Source organism: Sorex fumeus, unplaced genomic scaffold (assembly GCF_029834395.1).
Source record: "Sorex fumeus unplaced genomic scaffold, SorFum_2.1 ptg000008l, whole genome shotgun sequence".
NCBI lineage: Eukaryota > Metazoa > Chordata > Mammalia > Eulipotyphla > Soricidae > Sorex > Sorex fumeus.
The window spans coordinates 59896286-59906769 of record NW_026606065.1 but is presented as its reverse complement, the minus strand read 5'-3'; positions in this window follow the sequence as shown (position 1 = coordinate 59906769).

The following is a 10484-nucleotide window of genomic DNA, read 5'->3' as shown; positions in this document are numbered from 1 at the left end:
AATCATCACCTGTGTCTTAAATTGCTTATAAAAAATTCACAATATTGTTTTTTCCCAAATAAGAATAAGGAATAATTTTGTTATATTTGGTGCTTGGGGCAATAAACATTGTGTAATTTAAACGTTTCCCAATTATGTCTGTAACTCCCTGATTTTTTTCTAACTCATTCCAAATTTCAAAGATTTTTATCAAATATACCTCAGTAAATTATTTTTTATATCCTATTATACATGCCTAGTGCATGCATCTCCAGGAACACGGAAAAACTACTCTTATCTTATTTATTCTTTAAGTAATGGTAGTAATTTTTTAACATGTTCTCTATTCCTTTGTTTATTGAAAATAAATTACTAGTGAAGATTACAATCATAATTAAATATGATATATCTGGGCATTTTTAGTGTGGGAACATGTTTACTCATTGTTACAGATAGGTTTGAAACATAAAATCTTGTTTACTAATTCAGTAAGAAACCTAATTCTAAGCCTCTGGCATTTAAATGTTTTCTGTGACTTTTGTTGCTTTGTGACAGTTACAGCAGATATTTTACTCATCATGCAGTGTAATTGGCATTCTGCCACAATTACTAAACCGAGCTATGGATTGTTAGCTCTAGGGAACTGCCAGGATGAAGTAAATCTTTTTCAAACTCCAAGTAATTAACAGAAATGTTTACAAAGGGGGAAAAGTGTTATATCAAACTTTCCTTTTAAACACCAGTAGTTAGATTTGGAACTTGCTTTAAAATGTAATATTTCAACAGTTTTGATAAGATCCAACTAAATGAGTATCTTCTCTATAAATCTTGTCAGCTTTTGCTCAATTAGCAAGATCATGTTGTTGTGTCCTTAAGGATACACAGAACAGTGTCTAAGAAACAGAATTGTTTTCTGCAATTGAGTGTGAGTCGTCATGAGAAAGAATAAGAACTTAGTTCATATACAAACTGTTTAAAGGAATGTGTTAAAGGAGTGAATAATGACAGTGTGGAACTTTTTAAAATCTAGCTTTAATTACTTGTTAAGTTAAAAATGTTCTAAAACTCCTGAAACTTCTCAATGAGATATAGGGAGTTCAAAGCAGATTTTGAATTCCTCTAACTTTAATGTAATTTTCTTTTTTGTCAACTCATGAAAAGTAAAAATTACCGGAGAGTTCAGATTTCTTTCTGAGGAAGGTTGACTACAATTAGACACAAGCTAGGCAAACTATCAAAATATAATTGATAGAGGCTACATTTTACTTAGATGGACATCTTTATTGGAAACTTCTTAAAACATTTTATGTTTAATTTTTTTTCATTTTCAGGTTTTAAATTTAATTCATCCATAAGACAATATTTACATCAAATTTGGTTTGCAGTGTTTTCCTCTCCTATGCCATTTAAATTATCTTACCAAAAATGACAATTAGTTTTTTGTTTTCTTTGAGTAAGAACAGTTTCTACGCAGAAAAAAAGACTTTTAAATGGAGTTGCTTCATTGCCATTTTATTTCATTGCATGAAAAATTTGTCACTTACAAAAAATTTATCATATTATGCACAAATATTGGAAACAAGTAATTTTCTCTAAAAATATTTTAAATAAACATAAGAACAAAAAATTTGACAGCCCATTAGTTTAAAGAAACAATTGAGTGTTAAAAAATAATGGCCTAGGTTTAGCTGCATTTTGTATTATTCAGATGTTACTGAGGGTTGGTTTTTATACACTGATTTTCAGTGAGATTGTTACAAGTATTTAACTTCACCTCAGTAAGAATGGTATACAATACAACAGACTGGAAACAAGAAGTCTTGGTGTGGAAATGATGGGAAAGAAATCTCTATTCACTCTTGGTGTAAATGTCATCTAGTTCAAACTCTGTTGAAAGCACAATGGAAGCGTCTCAAAAAAGTGAGAATAAAACTTTCATGTGACCCAGAGACCTCCAGGACCATCTCAGAGGGGAGCCAGATCCACTCTTGTCAAAGGCCCAGCAGTTGCTCCCACGCCCCAAAGCCTCTGCCATGCCTTAGTTCAGGTAAATATTCTGGATTTTCTCAAGTGACATCCCCAAACTATGCAACACAGACAGTCCAATAGGAACACACACACCAGATTGAAGGGAAGTAACTCAGAAGCCAAGCAGTCTCAAATGACAAAAGCAACAACACAGAAGGCTTAACTTACAACAGCAGCTTAGTAAACCCTCAGACAAGGATTTAATGTACCCGTGGTGAGATAAAATTTCCACAATTTTTCTTCTACAGAAATATATTTTTGATCATTCCATTAGTCATTTAATGATAACAAGCTATATAAAATAAACTATTTTGGGTCTTCTAAGGGGGAAAGTTTGAGGGGTGATTTTGGAAAATAATATGGAAACTTCTCAAAAAACCTAAGATTGTTTCTTTTATGTGAGCCTATATCACTTCTAGGCATCTATCTCAAGATCCCGGAAATTCTACTCAGACAGGATATATATGTTTCTATGTTCATTACAGCACTACTCACAATAGACAAACACCAGAAACAACTTGAACATCCTGGATAAAATACTGGATAAAGAATTATGGTATACACACACACAACAGATATTATTCAGCTATAATAAATGATAGAATCATGCAATTTGCCACCACAATTAAACTTGAAGGGATGACTGAATGAAATTAGCGGAAAGGAGAAAGATACATCCAGATAATCTTTCTCAGACGTGGAGTATAAAAATCTCATCAAATGATCTAAAGAATGGAGCTGTCCAGGGCAGATAGACGTGGAGCATATGGTAGAGACAGTGAACACGAGCCATCATCAAACAGTTGTGCAATGAAACAGGGCATGATGGTAGATTGTCTGCTAGTGTTTGAATACTCTTGTTTAAAACTCCATCATTGGTGGTATTGGAAAAATTGTAACTCACAGTGCCTAAAAAGAATATTTTTTTAAAGAAACAAATTGATGCTACCTATGTGTTTATTGGACTGGAAGTCTAATATTTCATCAGGCTATACACCACGGTGAACATCTTGGTAACTGAGCTTCTTACAAAGAGGTTTTAAAAGTGCAGTGATTGATTCTAACTTTTTCTTTCCTTTCCTTTTTTTTTCCTTTTTTTTTTTTTGGTTTTGTTTTGTTTTGTTTTGGGAACACACAAGACAGCATTCAGGTGCTATTTATTATGCTAATTTAGGGTCTCTAGTGGTGGTGTTAGAGGATCAGTAGAGTTGGGGATTGATTCCAGGATTTGTGCACGCAATGAATGTATTCCAGATCTTTCTCTCCAGTTCTTTTCCTTCCTTCTCTCCTTCCTTCCTTCCTTCCTTCCTTCCTTCCTTCCTTCCTTCCTTCCTTCCTTCCTTCTTTACTTCTTTCCCTCTTTCTTTACTTCTTCCTTTTTGAATAAAAACTCCAACCATAAATGGAACCTATTACACTAAAGACTGCATATTTGTTTTTTGTACTAATTGAATAATCGTCATATTATGAAATGTTTTTTCTCTTAGATTAAGATATTTTTGCAATTTTCTAAGAAATCAGTATGATCTCTAGAATGTGAGGCCACATAAGAGATATAATGATCAACTTTCTGAGTTTATATTATATGTTAGTTTAATAAGAGTGGTGGAAATCCATTCACAATTATGATAAGAGAATATTTTTTATTACATTTTACATTTACTTTTCTATTCCCCAAGCCTTTAAAAATGGTCACTGGTCACTGGTGCTCATATTCAAGAAAGTATAGTCTGTTATCCACTCAGGTGGAGGCTATTCCCTTAATGTGTAAGCCTGGATGTTTGGTTGTTTGTTTTATGTGGTGGAAAGCTCACAGAGATCAGGAAGTGACACTTTTTTAGCACAGGAGGTAGGGCATTTCCTTGCACATGGCCAACCTGGGTTCAATTCCTCTGTCCCTCTCGAAGAGCCCAGTAAGCTACCGAGAGTATCCCGCCCACATCGCAGAGCCTGGCAAGCTCCCTGTGGCATATTCAATATGCCAAAAACAGTAACAATAAGCCTCACAATGGGGACATTACTGGTGTCTGCTTGAGCAAATCGATGAACAATGGGAGGATGTAAATCAACTGTCCCTCTTCTCAAGACAGTGCACAGAAGTGGATAGTTATGGGGCTTCTGAGAAAGTGAGATGGAGAAAAATATAGGGAGACCAAAAGAGAACCTTTCATTTCCAAGTCACTTTAATATCAAGATGTGGGAATTATACAAAATGCACAAATAATTAAAATTTTTGGAATATTTATTTATGCAAAATTTAATGGTAGAGAAGTTGGTATGATTGAAAAATTATATAATCTATGCTGAAGCGATAGCACAGCGGGTAGGGTGTTCGCCTTACAAGCGGCCAACATGGCCGGCCCGAGTTCGATTCCTCCGCCCCTCTCGGAGAGCCCGGCAAGCTACCGAGAGTATTGGATATGCCAGACACAGTAACAACAAAGTCTCCAATGGAGACGTTACTGGGCCTGCTCGAGCAAATCGACGATCAACGGGAGGGTCTTTACCTTTACCTTACCTTATGGAAGTATGTTTCCTTTTCTCATTCTAGCTCATTATAATGGTTTCATTGCCATTGTCATTCCTATTATGTAATCAGTATTAGACTACCAAAAAATACTAGCCACGCAAGCTTAAGTATTTTTCAATACTTAATAAGAGCATACACATGTGCAACCTGAATATTTAGTACCATAATTGGTGGTTGAAAATATTTGCTTAGGGAGAAATCTATGCCTATGTGTTAGCATTTCAGTGGCTGTTGGTCTCTCAACCTTATTATACATTTACCCTCTTTGTTAGTACTCAAAAATCTATATAAAGGTACATGACAATCTTTCTAGAGATATGAATATGATTTAGTACTAAACTCATTAAAGTAAGGTATACATCAGTCCTACTATAAATAGGAATGCCAGGTGATGTTAATCTCTTATAGAAATGATTCACTATGCTTTAATATTAGCATCATATTTTGTCCCCCAAGCACCAACAGGACTGAATATAGAGAACAAAATTAAAAATAAACCCTGAGCACTACCCAGTTTGACCCCCCCCCCACAAAAAAAGAATAAAAAATAGATAATTAAATGATGTTTGCAATGCAATACCTTGCTGTCATGATACAGCATACTACTGACTAAATTACCTAAGAGTTGGGTTGTTGTGTAATTATTCCTTGTTTTCATGAGTGTTTAGCTACATATTTGTAAAATTGGCCAAGGTCTTAAGAAACAGATTTGTCTTTTAATTAGTGGTATCACTTTCTTGATGAAGAAGAATCTTTAGGGATTTGTCCCACATAATATTTTAAATTAGAGAGAACAATCTGAAGGTGAGATAGGTGAATTGATATGACTATGGCATTTTTTTCAAATGGGAGACAATATATCTCTATTAGTATACTTTAGCAGGCCAATTTGTAGCTACCAAACAGGTATAGAAAATCCTGGAATTCAGAGTTAAAAATAAATTGGACAAATACTAGTTGAATCTTTTAGAAAAAAGTTCTAGTTAGCTGTGAAAATGGCAAATAATATCTGTAGTGTTAAAGGGATGAAAAACTGAATTAATCGTTGCCTTCATTATATTTCAATTTTTTTTGTCTAAGGTATTCAATTAAAACTGTATGTACATCTAAATATTTTCTAGAAAGGCTGTTATAAAATTTCACATATATAATGTACTGTGTACAGCTTTGAGATAGGCAAATAGAGGTCATATTTTTAGCCCATTTCTAACTTGTGAGTTAAGGATTAATGCATCTTGATTCCTTCGCTATTGAGCAGTGCACTGCCTCAAACCATTATCAACAGATAGTTTTCATACCAACAAAAAAAACACATATCATTTTATTTTGTTTTCTTCTGAACAGTTATAACAAATACTTATCAATATCCAAAGCAAAATATTAGATTATAGGTTTCTTCACAATGATAGAATGATGGCTATTCTCTTAATAAAACCTTTCTAGACTGCAGAACAGTTTAAGACCTTCTGGGCCAAAAAGAGTTATTACATTTTAACATCATCCTGAGTTTTTCTAATAGACTTTTTGTGAAATATACAAGTCACATTTTTCCCCTTCTGATAATGGTATTATTAGTATTATTGGTATTGTGTTAACAGTAAAATATTGTCAAACTTTATGAATATAGAAAATTCAAATCTGCCTTTAAGGCTGATTTTTGTAGTAAACAAAACTGTGAGTAACAATGAGTTATTGAGTCCATTGAGTTCATGTACCAAAGAAAAACCTTGAAATTTCAGGATTTTTAAATTTTTTTTTTTGGTGATTTAGTAGAGTTAGCTTAATAGATTCAAATAAGTTTAACAAAGAAACAAATTTCTTTCAAGCACTGAGTCACTCCAGATTTTCAATTCCTAGAAAGCCACTTCTCTGACAAGGTACTTGCTTTTATTAAATTGCTATATGCATAATCTATACTTGTCAAAACTTAAAATAAATAAAAATCATTAAATAGATCTCATATCTATCTATTGGAATTTGCATCTAATTTATATTCATCATGTATGCGCTGTCTAAAACAGAGGTTCTGACAATGTGAGCAATTTGGTGTCCTATGTTAGAAAGTTTTTTCTAAACAAGACTTTTACCTCCCATGCTTCTCATATTTCTAGTACTGTACACTCATAGCTATTTAATGTAGGAATAGCAAGGTTTTGTTAAGGCAGTCACAGTATGAGTTAGATAAATGACTCGTATGTGAATGATTGGTTGTCAGGTTTGTTTTCCCAGCAATAAAAACTTATTTTTCCTCCATTGTATTTCTTCAGTATTTCTTTAACTGAATGAGTGATTTAAAGAAAATAGTCCAGGGGTTAAAGAATTTGAGTAACCTAAGTCAGAGTAGATTTTCTTTTTATTTTTCACAGAGTTTATCTTCCTTATTGTGAACCATCTTGTAGCTTAAGTTATCTACAGTAGGGCATCTCTCTTACGTTGTGAGCAATATTTTAGTTTTTTTTTATAGAAAAAACATTAAGAGTATGTATTTCATCTACAATTAATTTGTAGTTAAAATACAACTGAAACTTCATTTGGCATTTTCTGTATTAAATTTATTACAGAAATAATTTATTAAAAAGGTAAAGGCCCTCCCGTTGTTCGTCGATTTGCTCGAGCGGGCCCAGTAACGTCTCCATTGGAGACTTTGTTGTTACTGTGTTTGGCATATCGAATATGTCACGGGGAGCTTGCCAGGATCTGCCATGCGGGCGAGATACTCTCAGTAGCTTGCCGGGCTCTCCGAGAGGGGCAGAGGAATCGAACTCGGGTCAGCCATGTTGACTGCATGCAAGGCAAATGCCCTACCGCTGTGCTAAGAATTAGTACACTAGCAGTACCCTTGGTACACAAAAATACTGTCAATTGAAGCATTTAAAGAAGAAAAATGTGTACATGAATATCATAAAATCAGGACACATATGGGACTAAAAATTTTGCACAAATTATTACTGTTATAAGATATCAAAATAGAAAAGTTACTATATGTTGATGACTATGAATTGATATACTTGTTAGAAGTGTTCTAATGTGGTGATAAGAAAATGAAAAGCATCTTAATAGAAAAATATTTAACACACTTAAGTGCTCAATTTATAAAAGATAAAATAAAGAAATATACTCTTAATGATGATAAAATAATAATATTTGCTTTCAGCATTTGTTTAATAACTATGGACTCAATAATTAATGATTCTTTGAACACAAAACTCAGTAGATAGAACTCATACAAATGTTTCAGATAATGAAATCAAAGAAACTAAATAATTTTACAAAATCTGAATACTGAAATTCAACTCCATAGTGAGAAAAAGAAAAAATCTTTTTAATCTCTATTAGAACCATAAGATTTTGGTTCAAATATTGTAGGATTGTGATAAACAGATAAAAAAGATCTCATCATTCTAGCAGCAAACCATGATCTAATGTTATATTCAGATGGCTTTTAACCAAATATACTTTTCAAGCTGGAGCAATAGCACAGTGGGTAGGGCGTCTGCCTTGCACGCAGCCAACATGGCCAACCTGAGTTCGATTCCTCCGCCCCTCTCAGAGAGCCCTGCAAGCTACCGAGAGTATTCGATATGCCAAACACAGTAACAACAAAGTCTCCAATGGAGACGTTACTGGGCCCGCTCGAGCAAATCGATGATCAACGGGAGGGCCTTTACTTTACTTTTTACTTTACTTTTCAAGTGATTATAACTGTTCTTCCTGCTTAAATGCCTTCACCTCTACCAAAATGATAAAAAAAAAAGAAAAATAATTTTAAGCCACTCAATTTTAGTGGTTTGTATGCACTGTTAGTTTAGCAATAGATATATCTCTTCCCTGTTTAGGATGTCAACATTAATCAATCTAACAGGAGCCATTGATACTCTGGGTACCAACATCTTGTATATAGCTATAAAGCAGACAAAAATAAATTTAAAAGACTGAAGTTAAATTATGTGGTAATCATATTTAAAGCATTGGCAGATGTTACTATGCATTCAAGCAATATATTTTTTTAGTGTTAAAATAGCTAAGTAATGAGAGAGGTTTTAAGTTCCAGGACTACTTTCTACAGCTTGCTAGATAATTCTTTAGGAAGTAATTTAAATACTTTATTTTTTGGTCATGTGGATATGGTTATAAAAAGTTGGTTGTTTAATATATTTAATAAAAAGGAGACAGTACTCTGTAAGCAAAATTACATGTTTTAGGTAACATATTGACTCAAAGAAAACTATATTTATAAGAATACAAATTGTTGAGTAATTTTTATAAGATAATTGTATAAAATTTCTTTATTTAAAAGTAATTTAAATAAATTACTGTGCAATTACTAACACACAATATTTGGTGAAAAAATTCAATAGTTATTGCATATGAGAAGATGCAATAAAAAAGACTACAATAAAACTGGAAATTTTAAGATACGCCTATAGATTTCAGTCTAGCAGAATTTATCTAATACTAAAGTACACATACCTGGGTTAATTATTCTCCTTGAAATTAAAGTATTTTTTAAGCTACAATTCAGATCACTGACCTATGTTAGTAATAATGGAAATAGCATTGTTAATTCATCAAATGTATTGACTCACAAAAAAAGTAGAAAAAAAAATTGAACCTAATTCTTTAACATTTGAAGTAATTTGTTTAAAATCATGTTTCATCAGCTGGTTTAGAGCTTTGTTTGATTAGTACTTTTTTAAAAATTAATTTTTAAACATTTTTTGTTTATGTGTGGGCTGACCAGTCAATGCTCAGGGATTACTTTTGGCTTTGCATTCAAGAATTAACTCCTGGCGTTGTTCAGAGGAACTTCTGGGATGCTGTGTGCAAGTACACCCTATCAGCTATTCTATTGCTCTGACCTTGATTAGTACTTGTGTCTCCCTGCTCGTGCAATGTTCTTGCACTAATCACTTTTTTTGACACTTTTTGTTTAGAAGCTAAATTTGAGATGTTTAGTTATAGTTACAAACATGCCCTCAACTTGGGCTATGACACGACTGCATATTAATGGAGGACTCAATTAAATAAAAACATAAGCACTGTTGGGGTGACTAGGCAGCACCAGGGATCAAAACAGGGTTGGCCAAGTGCAAGGCAACTATCTATCTTATACTCTGTACTATTGCTCTGGCCCCAAGTCTTATGTGGTTGTCAATTTTCTGGTGAGTTCCTGTTGGAAATATGGACACGGATTTTTAATCTTTTATTATTGACAGAGGGACCACTAAGTTGCCCATCTAATTTTCCCTTCACCTTCCATATGAAGAACAACTTAATTATTCACAGCTGCTTATCAACCTTCTAATTTTGTTTGTGAGATAGTCATCTAAAATTACAAGGGAAATAGATTTACTTATGAAATTGTGCATTTCACAAAATGTTTTATTAACTTTAAAAATATCATAATAGAAAAAAATACTTATTGAGCAGTTTTTATGTGCCAACATCTGTGCATCAGCTTATATACTAGCAGTTCATTTAATTCTCTTGACAGCTACATAAAATATTTTACTCTTTCATCCTAAATTTAGTGCTAAGACATTGGGACCAACAGAACTTAAGCAACTCCCAAAGTTATACAAATAAATGACAAGAATTGGAGACATCCAGACTAGATTCAGGTTTTTACCCCTAGTCTCTGCAATCTTTGAATCCTCAATTTATCTTTTGAAATATTTATAGTCCTTTAAGTTCTTAATTTGTTTTTTTCTACAAGAGCTCCACAAGTTAATATTTTTCATAATTATAATTTCAAGCAAATGTTTTTATTTTGTGTGAGCAATAAAATTTGTATAAATTGTTTAATGTTAGTGTAACACATTCTTAATTTTCTTGTATTGCTCTGTTTACTGGATGTTCTGTTGTCTGCAGACATTATTCTGTTAAGTTATTATTTTATGGCAGCTTATTAATTAGTTTTGTTAAGAAGACATTAATAGAGCTCAAA